The sequence below is a fragment of the Apodemus sylvaticus genome, chromosome 7 (genome assembly GCF_947179515.1).
Source record: "Apodemus sylvaticus chromosome 7, mApoSyl1.1, whole genome shotgun sequence".
NCBI classification, from domain to species: domain Eukaryota; kingdom Metazoa; phylum Chordata; class Mammalia; order Rodentia; family Muridae; genus Apodemus; species Apodemus sylvaticus.
The window spans coordinates 129,240,053-129,267,864 of record NC_067478.1 but is presented as its reverse complement, the minus strand read 5'-3'; the positions used below and the strand labels follow the sequence as shown (position 1 = coordinate 129,267,864).

Here is a 27,812-nt window from a genome sequence, read left to right as displayed (position 1 = left end):
TGCCCCCACATCCTGATTCTACTCCCCCCTTACTGGAGTGTATTTGCACCCCATCTGGACCTCCCTGCCCTGGGAGCAGTACCATCAGCTGCTGTGATGGTTTTCTAAGTATAAACTTATCTTTCTCTTTCTCCACCCCTGGAAATCTCCTCCAGCAGCCCACTGCCTTGAGAATGCAGTCTAAATGATTTAAGGTGTACTATTCAGAGCAAATAACATCAAATTATTTGAATTTGAATACCCTTGGGTTGATAGTTCTTCAAAATTCCTTTGTAGATTCCATCACATACCAAAGTTAACTAAATATTAATATAAATGATAACAGATAGCTCCAGTAATGCTTTTAATGACAGATGAGTAGAACACAGAGATAATAGGAAAAAGTCTAGTCAAGAGATCTTTGCAAACCGGGCAGTAGTGGCACATGCCTTTATTCCCAGCACTTGAAAGGCAGAGGCAAGCATATTTCTGAGTTAAAGGCCAGCCTGGTCTACAGAGTTAGTTCCAGGATAGTCAGGGCTATACAGAGAAACCCTGTGTCTATAGCAACGAAGAAAAACCCAAAAAACACAACAAAACAAAACAAAAAAACAAACATAAATGATGTTAATAATCCCAGTGAGACATATGTATGTATGTATGTATGTATGTATGTATGTTTACCCATATATGTATACACATACATGCACACACACACACACACACACACACCAATGCATATAGAGGCATGGTGATAGAATCTGAGAGCCAGTATCAAGTGTAGGAGAAAGAACAGGAAGGCTAAGGAGACATAACAACTGTAATAGCCATGCAACAAAGAGGCACAAGTATTGGACAACTTCACTTTAAGATAACTTCTGTACTCCTGAAAGTATGGAAATCATTCTGTCATGTAATTCTAATTTTATATTAGTTAATAAATGGGAAAAGGGGGTTGATATAACCCTTTTGAACAGAAATAGCTTTGAAAGGTAAAATACAAATACTGAATTCAGATGGACATTGTGTAGTTTTATATAGCTAAATTGTGTTTTATATAGCTAAATACTGCAAATGGTTCTTTTATGGCAATGACGTTGGTGAACTTGTCAATGATATGTTGATCTTAATTTTTGTAGGGGGAGCAATGGCTCTGCTTGTTTTTGTTGATTGCATTTGATTTTTTAAGACAGGGTCTGTCTGTATAACCTTAGCTGTCCTAGTAAGGTGTGTGTACACACCACACACACACACACACACACATACACACAGGTCTTCATATACCCTTCCATATTCTCTTTCAAATTAATGGCTCCTCTCTTCATTGTTCTTGCGTGCATAGGTGTATATGCATGCATAGACATATATAGATATACACATATACATATTTGTATACAACACATACATGTGTATACATATATATACACATATGTATATGAATGTGTTTATATGAATTTGTACACATATTCTTAAATTTAGCCTAGTAAGCTTCATGTTACTTTATTTTTTTTCAAGGCTAGCCATTTGGTATTAGATAAACAATCAGTGTGCTCCTTCCTGGGGTTGACTATTTCTCCCTCTCTCAACATTCCTTAGTCTCCTGGCTATACTTATAAAGTATTCCACACCTACGTCTCAGTTAACACTGGAGCAGAGGGAGTAGGAGGATTGTAAGAGGCAGAGGTTAGCGAGTCTTCTGTGAGATTGTTAGGGAGGGCCCCATCCACTTTGTCATGTTAGAAAAGTCATGTTGGTGGGACTTTACAGGCATTACTTATGGCATTAGTAGGGAACACAATCTCACAGAACACCCCCTAATGTCTGCCTCATTTTATTAGTGCAGCCATTGGGACTGGACTTTTCAATTTCGCATTTTGATTGATTATAGTTTCTAAAATGGCCTCTGTTGCAAAGAGAATTTTCCTTAATGAAAGGTGAAAACTGTATTCAACTGTGGGTATAAAGACCCACATAGATTGTTGTTAGGAATTATGCTGGTTTCATAAAGTAGTGGTTGTAGATGCTCCCCCAATATCCTTCAGTAGCACTAAGTAATTATAGATAAATATATTGTTTTCCCAGCTCTGTTCTCTAAGAAAGGCCAGAACCAGCCACGCAAAAGGAATGAATGAATATATCTAGAACCAATATCTTAACTTTTGAAGATGTCTTTCCAGGGGGCCAGCATTGAAGGGGTTCCCACTGGCAAAATCTGGGATACTAGCAACATTAAAAATATGAGAGCTGAGTATTGCACATATAAACACCGCACTCATGAATAATAGAATATAAGCCCAGAGTAGAAAAGTTCTTGCTTCAGGAGAAAGTCATCCTTTAAGTAAAAATTGGTTGATAGCATTAGAAAAACCCTATAATTGTAATAATAATAACTGGTTCTGGAATGTGACATTAGTGAATTTTTTAAAAAAGTATACATTTATGTAAAATAATAATTACATTGTCTCAAAATATCCTACAATAAGATATTCATTCATTGCATATTTTTGTCATAATAACTTTGAAAAGGGAAACCATGGCAAAAGCTGACTGAATAAAATAGTAAAAATAATGTTATTAGTTGAGTCTGAAAGACACTATGCCCTCCGTCACTATTAATTGATTCCATCCATTCATCCTAGTGGCGCTTTCATGCTTTTCTTACACAATGTATATAAACCGAATCACATCTTGATCAACATCTGTGCAAGCCCAAATTGTCAGTTCTGTGAAATAATTAACTTGTATTCTTCATGAATGTGTAATGGCAGAAAAATACTAAGAAACTGTCAGAGGAAAGGGGGTATATGTGACGAGACAAATGACTGTGTGACCTTAGACTTTTTTAGACATAACTGGGACAATAAATGATGTGCAGCATCTGCACATTGCATGTTACAGCAGTGTACGTTTTCTGATTTAAATGACAGCACATGCTCTAAAAGTGTATTTCATGCTTTTAAAAAATATAAACATGTAAATACCAAGGGGTAAAAGAATGTCATGGGCGCATAGTTAGAATCAGTCCTTTCCTCCATATATACATGGGAATATCGTAATTTTAGTGGTTTTTGCTGTGACTCAATATTGTGATCAAAAGCAACTTTGGTAAGAAAGGTTTTTTTGTGGGCTTGTGGTTCCCAGAGAGAAAAGACTCCATTACCATCAGGACAGAGGAACATGACAACAGCTACCAGGTATGACGGCAGAAATAGCTAAGAACTCACATCTCAAACCACAGTCAGGAAACAAAGAGATAATCTGAAATGCATGAATCTTTGTACTCTCTAAGCCCACCCATACCAACACATTTCCTCCGACAATTCTTCACGTCCCAAGCCTCCACAAAGAGCCACCGAGTGGGATAAAGTCTCCAAATGCCTAGACTTTGGAGGACAGCTTATTCAATCCACCAGGTAGACAAAGAGATATATGTAATAGCAAACAAACAAAATATAAATGAGTGACCTATCTTTGAACCCTAAAACTGTGGGAATAATTTTAATCCATGGTTGAGACGTGGAGAGAATTTGAAGACCCATATGTACAGTCATGACAGAACACAACTTTCTAAGTATCTTCATTTTAGTATTTAAGGGAACAAAAGAATATTGAAGTGGATCAGATTTGAAAACATGAACTGTTTCAATACATCTTATTGGCCAATGAAACAGATGGAAGTCACAGTTTTATACGGTGATGATATGAGGGTGGTTTGGTTTGGCTTGGTTTGGTTTGGTTATTTTCCCCGGTCCCTATCTTCTCATATGTGCTTAATACTATTCTTGAAATACTCTTTAGAATTCCACTACATAAAATTTAAACTGTTATAGTTGTTCATTTTTTCCAAATATTCCTTCACAATGTGTTATGTTTGAGTGTTAGTCAAGCCTATTATGTATGATATAAGGACTATTTCTCTTAGTTTGTCTGTAATCTGCTGTTTGTGTCATCTCGATGGCTGATTCACTGCCTTCTCCAGATTTTGCATCAGCTTGACTAAAGCCACCATAGATTTCTGAAAGAATGTTACCTTTTGCTCTCTTTTATTCCCTGAAGTATCAGAACAATTGTAACCTTAGTGTATCTCTCTGTTTTATTCAGTACAGTTGGGGTATTTTTTCTAGAATTTTTCAGTTCATTTTTATATTTTGGTACAGATTCTCAGGGATCGGAGTTCTGATCCTGACAACTCAAGGCTGTGTTCTTCTCAGAGATACACAAACTTCTGGAAGGGTAAATAATGCCTGGCATTGTTCTTTAGAAGTTAGACATTCACTTCCCAAAAAAAGCAGCCATGTTAGTGTTATATTTCAATAATAAATATATTTTCCACTTGGCACATTGCCAGATTACAGAAGTCTGTTATTTATGACAAGTTTTTCAAATAATTGAAATATTGTAGATAATCAGGTTTTGAAGTGTTTGGAACAATCTGTGTATTTGTAGTTCAATTTTGATTGGTTACTTTGTTTCTGGGACAAAATATCAGACAGAAGAAACCTAAGGGTTTATCATAGGGTTCATGGTTTGAGGGTACCAGCCTTTTGTGTTGGTGAAGGCATGGCTAGGAGTGTGAGGCAGCTTGCCACACTGCATCCACAGTCAGAAGCAGAGAGAGGTGCATGCTGCTGCCACCCATGTTCAGGGTAAGTCTTTCCTCTGCACTTCAGATCTCCTGGAAGCACTGTCATAAACACCCAGAGACACAACGTCAGGTGACTAAACCAACACAGTAAGTGGGAGTGAAGATTAATCACCATATCCTCTTTCTTCTACTAGTGACAGTGATTTATTTTTCTCATTCCCTACCATATATTAAATTTATACTAGAATCAAAGTGTGTATACATTTTAACAAAATTTTGCCCTAGAACATTTTTCAGGTGAAATATCTAGAAAATTCACCATTTTATGTGCCTGATCAATTAATACTCTGTGACATCTAAAGAAGACTGCAGAACAAAGACTTACACAGACAATAAAAATGGCATTTTCAGGTCTGTGAGGTGGCTCAGAGGGTACGAGTGACTGCTGCTGAAGTTAAAAGCCTGGATTTGAACACAGAACCCACATAGGAAAAAGATTAAACTGATTCCTGCAAGTCTTCTGACATGCACATGCATGCTATGTCATATGTCATGTGTACCTCAACAAACACATATGTACAAACACATGTGCACACACTCATGCATACATATGCATGCAAATGAGGGTTTCAAATGTAATTTTGATAGCCCCTTTCAAAAGATCTATTTTTCACATTCAGTATTCTATGTAATTTGACTAATAAGTTGGAATGAGTCAAGTTTTAGATGACAAGAGAACAATTACATTCTGTGAAGCTTATATTCTATTATTTTGTATTACTTTACCAATTACTCATGTGCCAAGTCAGGAAGTAGATGTCTGTGTATAAGTTTTCCACTCCCAAATAAGAGATTTACGGACAATGAGAGTTTCTCTATAGACTCAGTGACTGTGTTTCTCAAATGGCAATTTATGGTATGACATCAGATACAGTTTTAGGAGATTTCCTTGAAATCAATTGGAAGGAAAGTTTATAAAGATGCTATTTATCTATGACACACATGAAATTGAGTGTGAAGGAAATATATGGGGTACTATAAATGTAATTTTGATTATGTTACTGAGATCATGTGGAAGACTAAAATTATTGCCTATGTGGGTAGCTCTGGTAGTTTCAGAGTGAAGATACCAAATTCTCACTCCACCACTAACTAGAAAACCCTGAAAAAATCGCTTACATAAGGTTATTTTTTTCTTGTTGGTCATTGGCTTCCCTTTTCCTTTTGAATTATAGTGAAATTTGATGTGAGATATTTGGAAAATAGTGCATTTAATTATAAAAAGGAACTCTGTGATCCAAACATACTCACAGTACCACCAGTCTACACATAACATAGAAATTTAGTTCTATTCCCCCTATTAATAGAAAGAAACTTAACCTCAGTCTTTCCTGCTTCATCTGTTTGTCTCTAGCTTACACACACACACACACACACACACACACACTCACAGGCATACACACATGCACATATGCATATAGTCACATACCTACGTTTACATCATCATAGAAGGAATGATGAATCATTCAGGGAATAATGAATCATCATTAAGGGACTTTTATGGGTTTTCTTTTTTTCTTCATGTAGGGATGATAATGCTGTGTTACTGGAATATGTGTATTGGTAAAAAGTCTACACAATCCTCTGAGCGAAAAATCTCCTCTATGCCCCTGACAAATTTAATTGTGCCATATTTAGTATCATAATTGAATGCATGTTGGTTAAGTACTTTTCAAACGTTGGGACAATTGTCTCAGCTGAATCTCCTGAATCTCAGGAGAATTGCTTAAAAGTATGTAAATTTCTTGAAATATGCAGGTTCAAAACTAGAAGATTTTTTCATTAATGTTCAAAAGAAACAGGTAGTCAGAAAGGTCCATGTAGAAGATGAAATTAATAGCAATAGCAGACTCTATGTTTCTGTCTCTAAATAGTCTTATCATAAAGATCACTAGCATACCTACTGTGAGTAATAGTAATTAATCTGACTAAAGATCACTTGTTTTCTCCTTTCAGGAGAACTCTCTAGCATCACCTTGTGTCCAGCAAGTATTCTGGAAACCCATTCCACCTTGTATTTTCTGGCTACATGCGTAAGAGTGCCTACAGTGATGCGGCATCTTTCTTGGAGTGCCAGTTCTCTGCTGGCTAGTGCTGCAACGAAAGCATGTGAGCGAGTGGATATGTATATTTAATAAATATACACAGTCACTCCTGTACTCCAGAGCTGTTACCTGGTGATTTTTGCAGTCTAACAAAAACTAATTTAATTTCAAACTTAAAGGGGTCATTTTGTAAGTGATTGATGAACTTTGGTTATGTGGTTTCACAAGCTTCATCTGTATTCTGAAAATTAAATCTTTGTGTCAGATGAACTCAGGACAGAGGGCACAAAGACTCAGGTTGGGGAGTAGGTTGGGAAGGCAAAGCAGGAATTGTCTGCCTTTGGAGTTCAGGATTGAGAACCAACCAGGAAGAACTAGTCTACATTGAAGCTGGAGCACTGTAGGAAGTACACACCAGATATTCACCTAGGAACTGGGGTGCTGGTGAATGTTCATGGCAGTTGCTGTAGTGAGTAGTTCTCCCTTATTCCAAGATCTGAAGAATGTTCGGGGAAAATACCTTCTAGTATTCACACATGATATACAATATTAGAATGCATTCATCATCACTTACTTTTGTGTTCTGAAATGGCTTAAATGCTAAATTTTCGGTCATCTAATTTTTACCACAATAAAATAATTTCATGAAAACCTAGTGAATTATATAAGTTAAACAAGTAAACGATATAAGATATAACACCATTGACGGCTAATCAATGATAGGAATTAACTCTCCCACATAGTGATGTGGTAGCTAATGTTCAATAGGATTTCTTTCCAAAGCTAACTTGTATTTAGAACCTTTAATGGTATGGATCTTTCCAAAAGGTTAGAAAGAAACAGGTGCCTTAGATAAAAAGTACCCATTCTCATGTTAGTTTAAGAGACAGATTATGACATACACTGTCCTGGAAAGGGGTGGCATTCTGCCAAGACACAAGTAGGAGCACCCAGTGAGTCAAAGTTGAAGAACAGAAGAGCTTCCATCAAGGAGAAATGTCAGCTGTGATGAAGAAGGGTTAGTAGAATTTCTTACACATACAGAGCTTCATAAAATAGAGGGAGACAGTGGGAGACAATGTACATCATGTGAGTAATGTGTTTCTAAGCAGAAGCTTTTATAGCCAGCTGTGGGAGGATGCTATTCTGAAGAGCTGAGGTTAAAGCAACTGATCTTATAAGAATACAATCATTAATCGAGAGCAAAAAGATTTACCTGGGGGAGGGAGGATGAACACACATGGAGAGATGCTTTGTGCTTTTCCTATTAAATAGTTCATAGCTGCATAGAACACAGATGCTGGAGATTGCATGCCAAAGAGACTGTTGATGCACAGAAGAAAACTGTGATTTTCAGATATAGAAATATATCAATTTTATAAGTACTTAGGGTATACATTTCCCAGAAATTTTGAAGGACTTACCTATGCAAACAGATTATTGATGATGTCTTATGGTTAAGTTCTGCATACATTACAGAGAAAAACAAAACTTCAAAAGGACAACTATAATTTTGTATTTTATATCTATATTGAAGCTACTCCAAATCCTGCTTTTAGATCATTTATTTACAGACATACTAAGATGTAATTTATACAAAACACAATACACCATCTTGAGATGTATAGATGAGCCTTGATTAATATGAGCAACTGGGTAGCTTCAAGCACAGCAAACATACAGGGCGTATTTTCACCTGAAAACTTCTTGGGTACCTTCTACTGGCTCTTGACTCCCATTCCTGGGTCCCGAGAGTCTTTTTTTTCTATTTTTTATGAACAAGATGTTCACAGAATTGGTTTCCATTGGAAACATTTGGGGAAGAATCTGTGCCATGTGTATCAAGCTCCCGACTGTCCTTGGCTTGTGCCAATCTTTCATGTTTACATCTATCTTCATGACAGCCTTTCTTATGTGACCCAAGTCACTATCTCTTTTCTCTTTAAAGACACAGTCACTGGATCTAGGGACCACTTTAAATTCAGAATTATTTATTTCTTAAAACCTTTGACTTAAAAATATCGACAAAGTCCATGTTTGCATAAAACACAGAAGTATCAGCAATTGAGACTTGGCCATTTTTTGTGTGAGGAAGGACACCCTTCAATCACTTGCAATGTTTAGAGAAAGGGTAACTGAAAATAAAGGCATTGGCTTCTTGTTAAGTTTTCCGTGTGGTTCAATAAAGGAAGAGAAATGACTTGGATGTGGGATATATTTCTTTCTGATTGCAATCTGACATGCATGCAATCCCCCTTCTATCATTGCATTTGAAAAATAATTAAAGTTTGACAGATTTTTATATAAATGAAAGCACCTGCAGGTTCTGTGGTTAGAGTATTTCCAGCAATTTTAAGTCATATTATAGATTAACATTTTAATTCTCAGTTTGGGATGAATATTCTGCATTTGCTGATTGACATGTTTTATTTCTCGATAGACATTCTAAAGAAGAAAAAAAATGCTTAAATGAAAAATAAGAGAATCTGGTCACTTTTCACATGTATTTCTGTGTGTGCATGTCTTTGTGCATATATACATGGTCTGTCCATATTTGCATGTCTTGTATATAGGTGACTGTCTGTTTTTGTGTGTGCATGGATTTAAATGTATGTGTATGTTCGTATATATGTTCATATTACCTTCATGCTTATATGTTTGGTTTTTAACCCTTATTTGAAGGAAGTATATTTAGTGACTAGTGGAGAACAGTTCCATTATGCTTGTTCTTTGGTAGTGATGTCCTACAACGTGTTGGGTAGGTGGAGTGCATCTATAAGAGAGGCAATCTGGGAAACAATGCATGAGAATCTGTTGGGTAACATTATCATAAATCCTAGGGAAAGGTATCTAAGGAAAGAACAGTGTTGTACATTGACTTCAAACTTGAACAATCATAAAGTTATTATATATGTAACATTTCATTGCTCTTTTTTATTATTTATTTATTCACCTATCATTATCTGCATGATCCAACACACTGTACTTAATACAGTTAAGCTTAATACAGGCTGAGCTGGATCCCCGCTTCTTTTTCTTCTACTGCGCTGCTAACTCTGGTTATTGTTAGTCCCATAAAGAGATCAAAACACAGGAACTTAAGAATGTTTTTTGCTTATTTTCTCATTCCATAAATATTTATTAGTCCAAACACTATTCTATCAGGCATATAGCAATGAACAAGGCTGAGCTAGCAACAAACCCGGCCAAGTTTCAAACTCTGTCTCTGAGACTCTATGCTCAGTGTTCTTTCCAATAAACATTCTGCTGACTCTCACCCTTCTTGTCAGACTGCAGGCTCCTTGTAAATTAGTCACTTGAAGGGAGTTTGTATTTTATGCCACAAGGAAAAGCACACCCAAGTCTCTGCCAGGAGATTGGTTTGTTTTTTTTTTTTTCTTCCTTGTTTTATTTTTCTTAATTCCTTTTTTTTTTCTGTTTTGTTTTTGTTTAGGTTTCAGTGATTTAATTCAGGGACTTACTCATGTTCAGCACAGCACTCTGCCTTGGGATACATTTCAATGTATATTTCAACAGCCCCTACTCTGCTAAAATCCACCTAAGGAAGAGGTCCACCACATAAAAAACAAATTAAAAAATTAAATGCCACATGCCATTTGTTGAACTATTTTAAAATGATAAATTCTGTTGTTCTTACTTTAAAGGGAACAAATTAGGTTTAGGAACAATGAGGTCAGGTTCAGAAACACTGACTCATATCTAAAATTCATCCTGCCTCTTGAGCAACACTGTCCTGTTGCCCTGTCATCTTGCAGCAGGGCCCTATCATTTTGTCATTACCCAATCCTTCAGACTCTGCTTGTAATGCTTTATTTAGAGGCTTCTTTTTGGCCTTTCAATTTGCACAAGTGTCTGCCATCTAACAAGTATCAGACACCCTTCTGCCCCACCTGACTGCAGCTAATGCTGAACTGCTCTTCCTAATTTTATAAAAAGATACGTGGAGAAGAATCATGGTGGATGTATACTCAGATGTGGGGTAAGGGAGCCTCTGTGGGCCCATGCTGACACATCTCCTCCCCCTGAGGGACCAGCCACAGGTGATATAGTATAGAAGAGAGTTTATTCAGGGCATAGGGAGGGGAGTTGAGGGTGCAGAGTCAGAGAAAGGCAGAGAGAGAGAGCAGAGGAGTAGAGAGAGTTCAGGGAGGGGAATAGAGAGAAGGGGAAGAGGCAGGAGAGCAGAGCAAGAGCAAGAAAGCAAGAGAGCTTCAGAGTGTCTGGCTTTATGTGGAGGTCCTTGATCCATTTGGATTTGAGCTTAGTACAAGGAGACAAGGATGGATCAATTCGCATTCTTCTGCATGCTGACCTCCAGTTCAACCAGCACCATTTGGGGAAGACCCTTGAGGACATCGGTACAGGGAGAAAGTTTCTGAACAGAACACCAATAGCGTATGCTCTAAGAGCAAGAATTGACAAATGGGACCTCATAAAATTACAAAGTTTCTGTAAGGCAAAGGACACCATCAAGAGGACAGATCGGCAACCAACAAATTGGGAAAAGGTCTTCACCAATCCTACATCAGATAGAGGGCTAATATCCAATATATATAAAGAACTCAAGAAGTTAGACTCCAGAAAACCAAACAACCCTATTAAAAAATGGGGTACAGAGTTAAACAAAGAATTCTCACCTGAAGAACTTCGGATGGCAGAGAAGCATCTTAAAAAATGCTCAACTTCATTAGTCATTAGGGAAATGCAAATCAAAACAACCCTAAGATTTCATCTTACACCAGCCAGAATGGCTAAGATTAAAAATTCAGGTGACAGCAGGTGTTGGCGAGGATGTGGAGAAAGAGGAACACTCCTCCACTGCTGGTGGGGTTGCAAATTGGTACAACCACTCTGGAAAGCAGTCTGGCGGTTCCTCCGAAAACTGGGCACCTCAATTCCAGAAGATCCTGCTATACCACTCCTGGGCATATATCCAGAGGATTCCCCACCATGTAATAAGGATACATGCTCTACTATGTTCATAGCAGCCCTATATATAATTGCCAGATGCTGGAAAGAACCCAGGTATCCCTCAACAGAAGAGTGGATGCAAAAAATGTGGTATATCTACATAATGGAGTACTATTCAGCCATTAGAAACAATGAATTCATGAAATTCTTAGGCAAATGGATGGAGCTAGAGAACATCATACTAAGTGAGGTAACCCAGACTCAAAAGGTGAATCATGGTATGCACTCACTAATAAGTGGTTATTAACCTAGAAAACTGGAATACCCAAAACATAATCCACACATCAAATGAGATACAAGAAGAAAGGAGGAGTGGCCTCTGGTTCTGGAAAGACTCAGTGAAACAGTATTCTGCAAAACCAGAACGGGGAAGTGGGAAGGGGTGGGAGGGAGGACAGGGGAAGAGAAGGGACTATCGGGGAGTGGGGGGGCTAGAAAAGGGGAAATCATTTGAAATGTAAATAAATTATATCGAATAAAAAAAAATAAAGGTGGGTACCACAATTGTAAAAAAAAAAAAAAAAAGAAAAAAAGAAAGCAAGAGAGAAGAGGGTGAGCAGCCCTTTTACAGTGAGCCAGGCACACCACACAGGGCTATTGTCAGGTAACTGTGGGGCGGAGCCTAGACAAAATGCCAACATTCCTTGGAAACAACCTAGTTAGAAGGCTTCCTCTGCCTACTGCCAATTCCTTTCTCTTCACCTATGAATTCCACTACTTTCATCTCACTATCTCTTACTACTGCCTGTGTTCAGAAGCCTCTGTCAACCACGCCGCACATGACAATACTCCATGATGATTTTATTTCTAATCCCACTGAATGTGTCTACATTCCCACCCATTTCTAATATATTTTTTAACTGTGTGTTAACCTTTTACCACTTAATGTGTCACCATTGCCTTCTTCCTTATAAATTGTCATGAGTCAATTTGTGAGAATCAAATTGTTTCCTCATTGAGCAGCCATAGAATGAATGCAACAAGAATTTTAAAGGTCAGTAGTGCAGTGTCGATGAGAACATCAGCAGTCCAGCAAGGAGGACACCAGGTCATGGTGCACTCTCATTTCCCGGCACAACCAAGCTTGCCTCTTCTGTACACACCACGTCCCACCGTCCAAATCAGTTATGAAAAGAGGATGTGCTGGGCTCCGACAGAGTTTGCCTCTGCAGCTCCTGGGGATGGACCATCATGGTGTTGCAATCATGCCTGCTGCGAACAGTCAGCAAGTTTATCTTTTAAAATGTCATGCCTCCTCTTTTTCCCTTTCTATAATTCCTGAAACGTGTACCTTCAAAAGGTCCCTATTTTGCTAAATTAGACATCTCTTTCATATTCATTATGAGGCAAAGTAGCACCATAATCAAGACTGATCTGAAGCTACAAAGCCTCAAGGGCTTGTGGAATTTTCCATCCACTTTATAGACTCATCAAATTTTACAAAGAACATGAGCTGTTTTATGACTCTGCATTACATCTGATTGGATCTTGGTGGATTACACATGTGTTTATACATTGTGCTATGATGAATGTGTTCTTTTTTTCTCTGTGCTTTCTGTAATATATGTAGTTTTCCAAACAGTTGATTTGGCACCCAAGTTGTAAATTCAACTAATTTATTCCTATTCTTGCTATTTGGAAAATTTTGATAAGCATGGTATCTGTATACAGCATGTACCTGTTGCTAGCACAGCAATGCCATAGACTGAGTAAGATTTTTGAAGAAAATTGGTTGAGTTTATTTAGCTTATAATTTTAAAGATGCAAGATTGGGGACACACAATGACCTTCTTGCTGGTATATGCCGAACATGCCATAACATGAGACAGGGAGCATGCATGTGGATGTACGTCTCTTTCTGTCTCACTTCATCTTCTGTCGAAGCTATCAAAACCCATTCTTGGGTGCCATTGGTTGGTTAGTTTAGAATATATGGATTTAGCATCAATTTAAAAATATATCAAAAATATTTTAAAAAGAAATTTTAAAGATAAAAACATATGGCTGTTTTTATATTTAGGCTGTATTTAGGATATATGTAAACAATTACATATATCACTATATCTGAAACAGTGAAACAGTGGTAGCTCTAATATCTAGCATGTGTTTTATAGATAGTAAATGGCAATAATAAAACTATTTGAGGTGCAGCGGGGATTCCTTAGCATTTAACAGCACATGCTGCTCTTGTATAGTCCCTAGCATCCATATAGGGCAGCTTACAAGCACCTGTATCTTCACCTCTAAATCTAATGACCTCTTCTGGCCTCTGCCAGCTCCTGCTTTTATGTGTGGAACCCCTTCATTCTAACACACACATATACACATAATTAAAATAAGTATTTAGAAAAATACTTGCAATGACTAGAATATTTGTTTTTGTTTTGTTTTATTTTGTTTTATTTCATTTTTACCCAGGAATCACCTTCCTATTGCTAAAGATTTTTACCTAGAGTTCAAACATCTCTCTCTTATGTCACTATTCAGTCATCTATCTGGATCTGGAAACTTCCCAGTGACTTGTGTATTTATTTCAACATACAGCATTACTGTGATGTTAGAAGCTCTCACTTCAAGCAATTCCCAGGGCAGAATTATCTTTGAAAATCTATTTGCTGGCCAGTCTCCATTTTACACTTCTCCATTAATGAAGGTGCCAACTAGAAAAGTCACTAACAGCCATGTGTGCTGCACCTTACTGAACATTTGAATAGAGTTTGATACATTGCCTTTAATAATTGCCCTGTCCCTGTCAACTCATTCATAGTTCATGCTGGAAGTCTTGCGGTCAATTTGGTTAAAATTATTTTTTTCTCCTTTGATAGTAGTGAGATGTTCTCTGCCATACTGATGACTTCTGAGACCCAACCTCTCTCTGCTGCTGTTGGTGTGATTTCCAGCAATGCTTAGGTTTAACTAATATAATCTCTAATGGCAATGCTTTCTGTGATAATTCAGGGCTATGTTTTATATTTCTGGATCACCCTGTGCTACCTCTTTCCTTTCTTGGCTATCATCTACAGAGAGTTTCACTGCTCATTAGTACCTTCTAAAGCCTGAAGAAACAGCAGGGGCAAAGTCACCTTCTGTTCATTTTATCTGGAACAGATATGGCACAACCTATCCTCAAAGTAAAATGCACTAGGAGAAAGTGGAGAACTGAGACTGAATGCTAGATTTATTCACCACCATAACCTGGTCTTCTCTGACATAGACCCTCAGGATACACTCAGTAGACTTGGGAGACATTTGTCCTGACCAGCTGCTTCTGTCCTTCTCAATAGGAGTGGGTGCCACTGAAGATTTAGAAAGCATAATGACTTACCCTGAAGATTCTCCCAAATACTAAAGAATGTTCAACACCCCCAATCCACAGAATTAAATTCCAGTGTCCTGAGACAGCTGAAAACTATCTTCCTCTGTGTCTCACAGTGTCAATCTGTGGCCATCTCATTTATTTAAGCTAACTAAACTACACAGAGGTTTGCTGACTGAATAAAAATACATGCCCAGCAAGTGACAAAATTGATGTCAAAATCAATCTAATGTGTCATCAGTATAGTTGGTTCCCTTTGTATCTTAAGGTAGAATTACAAATGACTTTCCAGAATTGCTTTGAAACCCAATTACCTTTTCCTCTCGGATTCCTGCCTTATGCTCTAAAGGATGCTTCATATCTTCTAGTTATGCTGTCATTAAGCCCTCCCTACTTCCTTAGGAGTATCTGCGTGTTTCCTTGGTGAGGAACTGTGGGAGGGAACAATCTCTACACTAACCGGCCTCCCTTTGCACCCCAGAGCCACACTCATGCCGAGCTCCTCCTTTATAAGTAAGGACCTTCCTGCATGTATGCTCCTTTCCTCCTCAAGTTCCTTCCTCCCACTTGATTATTACCAATAACATGGAGCCACATTGGACTACCATCCTAGCCAAAGAAAAGATCTTACAGCCCTTGCTCTGTTGTAGCCTTTCTGCCTTCATAAGCTTCAGTTCCTGAAAGTTGGTGCTGCTCTTCCTCTTCCTATAATCTCACCAGTTTCTTAGACCCCTTCACATCGGGGCTTCTGGGCTCACCATCCCAGCTTAGCTGCTCTCAGAGTCACCAACAGCTCCCCTTCTCACCTGTGCTCATCGCCATGGTGACCTCACAGCTGCCTCTGACATGGAGAATGCACATGATGTGAGCACCTTTCTTTGTGACACACCCTCATGTAGTGTCTTGGCTCCTTTTACCTCATCACTTCTTCTCTTACCTCTAGTTCTTTCTCTAGACTTCACACACCCCAATCCACACATTTCTTTTTTGACAAAGCAGCCAGTAAAAGTATCTTGAAGAACAGATAGAGGATAAAATGTATCCTCTTAAAACTCAAGTATCTTCACAGAACAGTTAGAATGAAGTAAAGACTGTTTTCATTTCATAACTGCAAATCTTACTTAATCCATCTAGTTCCTTCTAGACTGTCCCCTGCCCACCCTCATGTCCTCCTTGAGGCCCCCTGCTTTCTCCTGCTCCAGTTCCTTTGTTGTTTCCTTCTGGGATGTTCTCAACCCTACTTTTTCTGCATCCTACCCTCTCATTGGCTAGGATTTCCTCAGTTATCTCTTCCTGGGGGACCTGGTCTCTGATTCTTGTCTGAAATAGCATCCTCACTCTTCCACTGTCCTTTCTTCCACTGCAGTCCTCACTTTTATCTAGTTCACAAAGCTCTACAGGTTTCCTCTTCTTCTGACTTTAAGTACTCTCACTAAGAGGTAGCAGAGTAGAAGGAACAGCAGGCTCTGGATTCTTGGTTCTTGAATATGGTCACTTAGTTCTGTGACCTGTGAACATGCACATCCCACGCCATTGATCCATTGATCCTTCAGTATCCTAATCTTTAAAATGAGAATGTTAACTTATTATTTAAGTTGCTTTAGACTTACAGTTTAGAAGCTAAGTTACAAATTAACTTGCATTTTAACTTAAAAATTAACTTTAAAAAAGTTAAAAATAAATTAATATTAACTTAAAGATTAATTTAAAAATTAACTTTTCTTTAAAAAAGTTAAGCATCATGTTTGAAGACATGATTCAACTGGTAAAGGCTAAGTAAATGTCCGATGTTATTGCTAACTTGTGTTTTATCTTCATTTGAAGCTTTTGTTTTGAAAGCAGTCTTCAAGGGAAGATTGCATTAGCTTTTGTGAGCATTATCATTTGGTAGTATGTATAGTGTTGCCCTCAATATATAGTTATGAGATCATGAAGGGAGTGATGGATATTAATGTCTTGAAGTATTCTCATGCTGTATATATAACCTGCAAACAGTTCTGAGGTTTGAAAAACCGTAGAGGTTCTGTAAGGAGAGGTCACTTAGAATACCTGTAAAGTAAAGTGCCTGCATAGCCTCTATCAGCATGCTTCCTATAGCCTTCCAGTTAGCTAAGGCTAGGCTCAGACAGTCCCAGATATGGGTGCCTTTGAAAGAAACAAAGGCCACAGAAAGAATGCAGGGAACTGGAAGACTATCCAGAGATGAGTTCAGAGCACTGGCTTGTCATTCCTGGAAGAGGATAACTGCAGAGCTGGATCAACGGCAGGCTTAGCATCGCTGCTAAAATACTCAGCTTTACCTATGTGCTTCTAGAATCTTTTAAATACTCTTGGGAAATGGAAATGTTCTTAATGTTTTATATTTGGAATTGAATTCCTATTTAAATACTTCTGGGTCAGGAAGTTACCTTCCAACTGAACACAGTCAAATGAGGACAGACACCTTCAGAGCATCAGAGAAAACTACTGAATTATAAACAGATATGCTGAGAGTGTGCCCATAAGAGAAACTCTCACAGATGGTCCTCAATGAGATTTTACATGGTCCTCTCCAAATGTATACTGGAGTGCATTTGCATTCTGATAGACAAGTAGCAATGGTGACCTCACCCTTCCTATTGGAGCCATAGCAGATCTTTAGATATGTACTGGTACTCATCTGGCCAACCTTGAAAGAACACCCTGCAGTTAGTCTGATGTGTTGCATTGTCCCATTCCCCAGTGTCGCTACCAAAGACACCTCAAGCAATTCTTATAACAAGTTCCCAGACATCAATTTGTCCCTATTGTGGTTGCCAGAAAACTGTCAAAAGCTACACTGCAGTAGAAGTTTAAACTTGCCAGTGTGCTCTGGTAGCTCTGTATCATATCAGAAATACTGGGAGTTTCCATGGAAGAAAGCTTATAAAGGATATCACCACTATTCTTGACTATGGAATTTTTTTATTATTTAAAAAGTAATTCAAAGTGAATCTGTGAAAGCAAATAAATGGTAGGGAAATAATTGTGTTTTTCATAAAATATAAATTGGATACTTGCTATGAAAATAAGCCATGTCTTTCTTTCCTGTACTCTGCAAACCTTTCCACAGCAGCGCCATGGGAACTGTGGTGTGGTGAGACTTTGACAGCACCAGCCTTGCCATATGGGGACATAAATTCCTACGGCTATGGAATATCAATCAGATCATTTACTGTCGATTTCTTTTCTGAAGCCCAGGCCATGGCATTTGGCAGTGTGTGAACAGAGACCATTTCATCTCTGTTTCCCCCTAAATGCCCATCTGTTGCTTGAACTTTATGTGCTTATTTCTGATAGAAGCCTATACCACTAGCTCCCTCAGATTTTTGTGAAAATGATTTCATGTCATCTAATTTTAAACTCTGGATGAGCTACACTAGGAACAAAGTTATTCAACACTGAATTTCAAAGTAGGTAACACCTATGTTTCCTTCAGTAAGTTTACGGTGCGCCGCTGATGCCATTAGTTTTTTTGTGTGCTGTTCTTCAATCCTCTGATTCTGAGCTGTATTTCTGTGCCTCTGATCACAAGGGAGAATCTTACTCTGCCCTTGCACTTTCTCCACACAGCTTAGCATACTGAATATCATCAACTGTCTTTCCCTCTGCTTCCATGACAACATGTTAGTCTGCTCACAACTTTGCGTTGCCAAGCAGCAATGTGCGCAGCAGACCATAGAGGCATGGACACTGCCTGTTTTTCACTGCCTTCAACCAGTCATGCAGGCAGTCTGCAAATCCGCGTGCCAGTCTCTGTCAGTATCGGCTCGCTGCTCATACCCTATGCATCATTTGTTTTCTGCTATTTCATTCCTTCTTCAGAGACCTGAAGTTCTTTCACTTGTTTGGTTAGAGTCACACCAAGATACTTTATATTGTTTGTGGCTATTGTGAAGGGTGTCGTTTCCCTAACTTCTTCCTTAGCCTGCTTATCCTTTGAGTATAGGAAGGCAACTGATACTTCTTCCTTTCCAATTTGTATCCCTTTGACCTCCTTATGTTGTCTAATTGTTTTAGCTAGAACTTCAAGTACTATATTGAAAAGATATGGAGAGAGAGGGCAGCCTTATCTAGTCCCTGATTTTAGTGGGATTGCTTCAAGTTTCTCTCCATTTAGTTTGATATTGGCTACCTGTTTGCTGTATATTGCTTTAACTATGCTTAGGTATGGGCCTTGAATTCCTGTTATTTCCAATACTTTTAGCATGAAAGGATGCTGAATTTTGTCAAATGCTTTTTCAGCATCTAATGAAATGATCATATGGTTTTTTTCTTTGAGTTTGTTTATGTGGTGGATTGCATTGATGGATTTCCGTATATCGAAGCATCCGTGCATCCCGGGATGAAGCCTACTTGATCATGGTGGATGATCGTTTTGATGTGTTCTTGGATTCGGTTCATCTAAGCCCTCCATACTCTCATGGCAATTTTACTTAAGATTCCATCACTATTCATGCTGCTTCAGAAATTTCTGCCCTTTGAAAAAACAATGTTCCCTTCAAAGCCCAAATCTGCCATATTTGAGACCAGTGGTAGGGGAAAATGATGTAATTTCATTAATGTTGGTTGGATCTAGGTTGTTCCAAGCTTTTGACTCATTTAAATCCTGTGTCTGTTTGTAGTTTCCCATGCCCTGATTTTCTCATGCCCCCTTCTACTCATTCTAATTCCTAGTTGTATAAAAATGTCCAGTTTTCAGTGCTTTTGATATAAATTTGATTGAAACTATTTTAGAGTACTTCCATTAAATTCTTTTATATTTTTAATAATGATGTTTTCATAGAACTTCTAAGTGATTAACTTTCTCCATACTTGAAATATTTGATAGATTGATTTCAATTACATTATTTCTTCTATCAGAATGAGATAACGTATTTTACTTTTAACATTAGGGTGTACATTGATAGCACAGAGCCTTACTTACTCAAACCTGTTACAGTTTCTTTCTGTTTGAAGACTACAGTATGACTACTGGCAAATTTAAAGTTGACTTCTAATGCTACTTCTAAATAGTCTTCATTTCCCAGGTCTGAGCAAAGAGGCTGAGACAGAAATTCATTAATTGGTCACTCTTATCAACCTTAAAAGAAATACTTCACATCTCTACAACATTAAAAATTCTTGAAGGATGTACATAATCGACTGCCTTCATTTAATTACATATGCAAATATCAGCAATGTTGCTGACTCAGAATGTATTGTTTGCAGTTTTGTCAAGGTAAACCTACCTAGGAGCCATTTGGTCACATTATTGCCTATGGCAAGAAGTCAAGTCTGAGCAAAGTGGTAGATTTTCTAATGCATCTGGTTAAAGTTCAGGGTGCCATTTCAGGCCTGAAATTCAGTAAGTTGATGGAAGACATTCAGGTCCTAAGATTATACCTGCCATACAGCAAAGGGGCATTACAGTTCTGTGGGGCAGATCCTGCCATGCTATGCAAAGTGACTGAATGAGAAAGAAGTAGGGTTCTGTTTCATTTGATCCCATATTCATGAATCAGCATTGGCTTCTATGTATTTATATGACACTTAGCAATTTCTAATCCTCTCCTTGGGTGATTACATTTTGTATGTGCTTAGTCAGGGTTTTACATTTTCTTATCTTATTTCATGGCATAAAACAAGAGCAAAATTCATATCTGCAAATGCAAAACATTGATTTTTTGGGGACTTAAAAAGTTGCTATCTCGCCAGATACCACAGATGCCTGTAGAGAAAAACATGTGAATTAATATAGTCTTAATTATTTGCTCTGTGTTAAGGGTTTTGTTATAATGATCTGGCTTAGTTTCAGACTGGTCATCAGTTATAGAGCAAGACTCTGATGGATAAGTGATTGTATCCATGGAGTATGTTTATGCTGGTAATGGCTAAACTTCTATTTGAATATTATACCAATGTATCAATTAGCAATTGAAAAAATACATACTCTGCCCACACCTAAAGCATAGTCCCAGACTTAAACATACAAGAAAGTCATCTTGAAAATGTTGGTAATGCTCTACTCAAGCTCTGTTGATTAGAAACTCTGGGCTGGAAAAATGGATAAAAGGTTACCAATGGCTGCTCTATCAGAGATGCAGAGCTCAGATCACCTACTTCAGGACACTTGCAAATGTCTGGTACTTCAGATCTAAAGGGTCTGTTGCCACCGTATGGCTTCTATGGGCATACACACACACACACACACACACACACAAAGTAAAAGTAATGTTTTCAAAAATAGATTGAATTACATGTCTTGTAAAAGTAGAAAACTAGATAGCAAACAGCCAGGGAGAAAGGAATGGAGGAAGGGAGAAAAAGAATAAATCTGGGAAGCTCAGCATGAGCATACCGTAAGTGAGTGAGTCCTGTGAGTGTGCCTTTGAGTGTCCACCTCATTTCTCGGGACCTGTGAAGGAGGAAAGGAAAGTACAGCAATATTGCAAGTATTGGTCTCCTTCTAAACAGATTGTTAGAACTGCGGAGACTCTGACAGATGGACCTAGGTATTGAAAAAAGCTGGGCTTCAAAGCCAAGTTTGAATCAACCAAATCAACCCTGCTTTCTAGGAGAGCTTTTAATAGATTGTTTTGTTTCTTCTTCATCTCCTCATCTGTAACATTGCTCCCCCTTTTTAGTTGCCTAAGCAGTTGTTACCTTGGAAGAATAATTAGGCCTGAGGAGAAGATGGCTCAGCAGATGTTTCCTGTGCAAACATGTGGATTTGATTTAAAATTCCCACACCTTGGTAAACAGAACAGATCTACTGTGCATGCCTGTGTGTGTGTGTGTGTGTGTGTGTGTGTGTGTGTGTGCATGCCTGTGGCATGTATGTGTGTCTGTGTGCATGCCTGTGGTGTGTGTGTATGTGTGAAGAAAGTTATTCTATTTATGTTTGTGACACCAGTTCTGTTGAGGACTGAGGCAAGAGGATGATCATTAGCCTAACTTCAAGCTAGCTAATCCCTAACTCCACATGATTTCTTTCTCCAGTCTCTGTGTTGGTATGGGCTGGTGCATCCCCATACACATATAACATATACACACATAATGCCTTCAGAGAGAGAGAGAAAGAGAGAGAGAGAGAGAGAGAGAGAGAGAGAGAGAGAGAGAGAATAAAGAGGGATATTACTGCAGGTTTTGATTTCTAGCTCACTGATCAACTGATCATTTACTCAGGAATTCTTCATGGACTATTGGTATCAGCAAGTGGTTCTCTTATAATTGGATTAAAAATAAATATGGTGTCCTATTAACAAATGTAATTTAGTCCCTGTGGTCATAAGTATACACATAGAGGCATCCATTCATGTTTATCTTTAGGGTCATGGCACCCTACAAACTAGAAAAATATTAGGGACAGATTATTTTAAGAATGAGGCTAATATTGTATGTTCTCTTTACTCTCTCCAGTCTTCTAGTTTAATCATAATTTTAACCACAGCCAAGTTAACTATAGTCTTAAAACACACACTTATCATGTTTGTTTCCATAAAAATGAGCCTTTAAGTAGGCATAAACCAAAACAAAGGCCTCAATGGGGCTTTTATATAGCCCCATTGGTTGGACTATGAGTGGTCATATTCTTAAGGAAAATTGATATCCCTCTCCTATCAGCTGTAATTTACCAATAGCTATTTGGTAGGGGTGATTATTGAGCACATTCTGACGACCTTTTGTTACCATTGCTATTGGTAACACTGTGGTAGTTTCTAACCAATCTCCTGGTATAAATCCCAAATTACTAATCATTTACTCAGGAATTATTTTTTGTTTTGTTTTGTTGCTGTTTGTTTGTTTGTTTGTTTGTTTTTAAAATAGTCCTGACTGTCCTAATGCTCCATACACAGGCTAGACTGGTCTAGAACTCACCAAATCCATCTGCCTCTGCCTCTCAAGTACTGGAATCAAGGGCATACACTACCAAGCCCTACCACTAGGGAATTCTTTGCAGATAATAATAATTGCACACAAAACAAATGCAATGTTCTCTTATCTAAGGAAACATTTAATAAAATAAAATGAAATTCTATTTATTCTATTACTCTCTTTTTCTAATAATGAAAGGAAATGTCATTATTACTTTGGATCTTTTGTTTCCAGGTTTAAAACATGTTACTAAATAATTCAGCATTTGAAATAAGAAAGATTTGACTGTGCAACAGAAGGGTCAGTCAGGGCTTTGTAATTAGTGGAACAGAATGCATTGTCCGGGTTCATATCTAAAATGTTTTAAAAAAATAAAATTTTTGCAAGTGATAGAGTAGGAAATAATAAAACATAGTGAACTCTTTATATCTTTTGTTTTTGTTTTTGTTTTTTTGAGACAGGGTTTCTCTGTATAATCCTGGCTGTCCTGGAACTCACTCTGTAGACCAGGCTGGCCTCGAACTCAGAAATCTGCCTGCTTTTGCCTCCTAGAGTGCTGGGATTATAGGCGTGTGCCACCACTACCCGGCACATGAACTCTTTCTAAGAAGCATTTTTTATTTCAGTTCAATAAATGTGTGGAGATATCTGTGTGTGCACACATGAGTATATGAAAGTTATAATGCAAGCTTGAGGTTACTGTGAAAATGAAATATTTTGAAATTTCATTTATTTACATTCCAGACATTACCTCCTCCAGAGCCCTCCTCCTACAGTTTCTCATCCCATTCCTCCTCCCCATTGTTTCCAAAAGGGTGCTCCTCCCTATCAAGACTCCCCCTTTCCTGGGGTCTTAGGTCTCTTGAGGATTAGGTACATCTTCTCCAACTGAGGTCAGACCAGGCAGTCCTCTGTATATATATCTGGCTGCGGGTTGAGGGGTGGTGAACACCCTTGGACCAACCCGTGAATGCTGCCTGGTTGGTAGCTCAGTCTCTGAGAGCTCCCTGGGATCTGGGTTAGTTGAGACTGCTGGTCTTCCTATGGGTCGCTATCCCTTTCAGCTTCTTCAATCCTTGCCCTCATTCAACCATAGGGGTCCCTGAATTAGGTTCAATGGCTGGATGTAAGCATTTGCTTCTGTAGCCGTCAGCTGCTGGGAAGGCCTCTCTGAGGACAGCCTTGTCAGGTTTCCATCAGTAGCACATCATAGCATCAGTAATAGTGACAAACCTTGGTGCACATGCACACCCCTGTGAGATGGATCTGAAGTTGTGCTGGGTCATTGGACATCCTTTCCTTCAGTCTCTTTTCTGCTTTTGTTGCTGCAGGGTTTTTTTGTTTGTTTGGTTGGTTGGTTTTTTGTTTTTGTTTTTGTTTTTGTTTTTGTTTTTGTTTTTCGGACAGGAGCAATTTTGGGTCAGAAAATTTGACTGTGGATCAGTAACCCAGACCCTCCACTTAAGACCCTGCCTATTTACTGGAGGTGGACTCTTAGAGTTCTCTCTCCCCACTGCTGGGCATCTTGGCTTAGGTCACCTTCATTGGGTCCTGAGAGTCTCTCACCTCCTGGGTCTCTGGTACTTTCTAGAGGGTCCTCCCCACTCCCAAGACTGCATATTTCCATTCATTTTCCTGGCCCTCTGGCTTCTCTCTTGTCCATTCCCCCCCCCCCATATCTGATCCTGCCCCTGTACCCCCACACAGATCTCTCCCTCCTCCCTCTGTCTCCTGTGATTATTTTCTTCCCCTTTCTAAGTGCGATTAAAGCATCCTCATTTGGGGGTGCTTGTTATTCTTCTATGGGTTGTATCCTAGGTAGTCTTTACTCTTTGACTAATAACCACTTATCAGTGAATACATACTATATATGTCCTTTTGGGTCTGGGTTACATCATTCAGGATGATGTTTTCTAGTTCATTCCATTTGCTTATAAAACTTATGATGTCCTCAATTTTAATATCTGAATAGTATTCCATTGTTTAAATGAACCTCAGAAAAGGAAATATTTTTAAATGCTGGTACTTGTATATTTGAATGCTTTGAAAAATTCTAAGATTGAAATTCTCTATTCGCAACATAAAGTTCCTGATAGTTATTTTGGTATTTTAGCCTGAGCATTAATGGTCAGAATATTATGCAAAATACCTCTCATGTAGTGCCCATTCTAAAGAAACAAACAAAAGATCTTGTATTTTTCCATAAGTGTGTGTATTTAAGCTTAACTAATTGGGGCACTTTCATATGTTATACAGGATTATATAAAGATTTTAAATTCCAGGACAAAGTTTTCAAATACTTTCAGATTTCTAAGATAACATTTTTTTAAAAAAATCAATCAAGAAAATTATCAGCAAATTAATTAACAATATGGACTTTCTCTTAGGTCATTTCTATCAATTCAACAAAACAGTTTTAATTTAACCATTCACTTAAATTTTATTTTTAAAACTTGGAACATATCCAAAGAAGTATGAAACATTTTAGAAGCATGCAAACTTGCCTTATGAGGAACACTTCAAAAATCTGTTAAAATTGGTCAAGAATATTATCACTGCTTTCATATATAAGAAAAATTGCCTCGTGCCAGAAAGCTTAAATGTATTCTTGGCAGAAGGGACATGGTGATCAATTTATTGAAAACTGTGAAACAAATATTTTGGATCAATAACTGCCCTGGAAGGATGCATATGAGAAGACAGACTGGGTGAAGCATCATTGGAATGTAGGCTGCCTTTTGTCTTAAAGAGTCTGTGATTTTTGGAATGATTTTTATAGACTAGATGAGTCATTTGATATTAAAATTGATCCCACGTGACATTGTAAATCTAGTATGTTTGACAGACGTGACCTTAAGATTGAGTCTGGAAATGATATGATATGGATAGTTAATGTTTTTAGTCACTAAAGGAATCCGTATTTTTATAAAGGTACTGTTTATTTATAAATTCCATATTATTTATTTATTATTCATTTTTCTCTCCATTTATTTTTTTAAATAACCTCCTGGTAGGGATGATTCACACCAGAACATGGGTAAGGATTTCAGATCTCAAGCTGTAGAAGCGAGGGGTCTCCTACTGTGTCGTTCCCAAGAATGTAATTCAGGAAGCTAGACTCAGTGGCAGGCAGCTTTACACACTCAATCATCTCTCTGAAACTAATTGTCTTCTATTTGTCATTGCAGTTTGCATTTTGTGTTGAGTACTTATTAGGAACAAAGATCAAAAGGACATCTGTCCATGAAACTTTGAACAATTCTACTTTCTAACACTTGACACAGATGTAGGTATTAGAAAAGTGGATGTGGGAACTCTGGAGGTAAGCTTGTGTCTAGAAAGAATGTACCCATATCACCAAGAATCAAGCCAAAGAAAGTGAAATGTGATTATAAGGGAAGATTTTTTTTCTTATAACTTTTAAGAACTCTTTAGACCTTTGGTTGTGGCTGAAAGTCTGCCATGCCCATAAAGCAATTCAATGAGGACAAGTGTAGCTCTAAAGTAGTTTCTTTGTCTAAGTGACAGCGAGGTAAACTCAGGGCATCCCTTCTTGGCTTTGAATGGGTTTATATAATATCAGTATTTTGATTTAAAAAAGTAATGTGTATCAACATGTGTCTGTGTGTGTGTGAATACATGCAGAGTACAGAGGAGAGCACTGCATCCCTGGGAGCTGGAGTCTCAGTTGTGAACCACCCTTCACTGGCTGTGGAAACTGAGCTGGATCATCTGGAAGAACAAAAAGGGTCTGGCTACAGATCTTTCTCTGCAGCACTCCAATATCCTTCTCAATCATACTGTCGCCTGTTTCTGATGGCCTCTGAAAACTGAAGTGTTATGCTCAGGTATTTAAGTTAGAACTAAGTCAAAAACTTCCCAGCATTATTCAGTCTGAAAGTAAGCTTTCTTAGGTGAGTCAAGATCTGAAAGGCCTCAGCACATATTTTCAAGATGGCCTAAGTGAAATCCTGAAATAGATATCAGAGTCCTGGACCACTGCTCACACTCACCTTCCAAGCTATGTTTTGGGGATATCAAAGTGTAGAGATAGACTTTATAAGCAGGACCTTAGAGGAATCTAGGGATAGAGAAAGTGTAGTGTAAAGCTGATGTGCATGTTATCCTGAGCATGTATTTATGAGTAATAGTGAGCTCAAGAAGGAATTAGACTCTGCATCACTGCTCACACCCTTCCTAAAGAAAACAAGTGTGAAAACAGAGCGATGTTTGAGTATGAAAGCTTGAGCTAGGGTATAACCTATTTGTTGGGATGCTTGTCTGCCATGCACGAAGGCCTACATTTGCTGTCCAGCACCACCAAACTTGGTAGGATGGCCCCTCTTGTACTTCCAGAACTCACTCCATACGTGGAAGCAACAGAATCAGAAATACAAGGACGTCTTTAGCCATATCTCAAGTCTGAAGCCAGGTTGAGAATCATGAGACTTTGTCTCTAAAATGTATGTAGAGGGGTTAAAGAGATGCTGATGATATGGCTCAGTGAATAAAATGCCTTTGCAGGAACACAAGGACCTAGGCTTCATCTCTATCACTCAAAAATGGATTAAGTTGGTATATAACTATACTATAGCAACACTGGGAAGGTTTCAGGTTCTGCGAGAGAACTTGTCTCAAAAGCTAAGGTAGAAAGAGATTGAGAAAGGTATCCAGATTTCTCAACCTCTGCCCTGGGGTTGGGGGGAGGAGGCACACACACACACATACACACACACACACACACACACACACACACACACACACACACACGGGGTTGGGGACATAATAGAAAACCATTGCTATGGCTTATGTGACAACATTTCTTTTACATGTCTTTTTAGTCTTAAAGAATGTCTTCCTTTCTAGGGATCTGGGCAAAATAAATATCCCTTGGCTTGGACATGCTACCCTATGACCTGGTAGGGTAGACTTGTTTTCTTTCTCCTAGATTGTTGGGAAG

At 38.3% G+C, this 27,812-nt stretch overlaps 1 protein-coding gene across 2 annotated transcripts in view; it reads left to right on the top strand.

Moving 5' to 3' along the window:
- Positions 1 to 27,812, top strand: part of Pdgfd (platelet derived growth factor D) — a 251,213-nt gene that overhangs the window by 84,366 nt on the left and 139,035 nt on the right. The gene's annotated exons all lie outside the window — the stretch shown is intronic.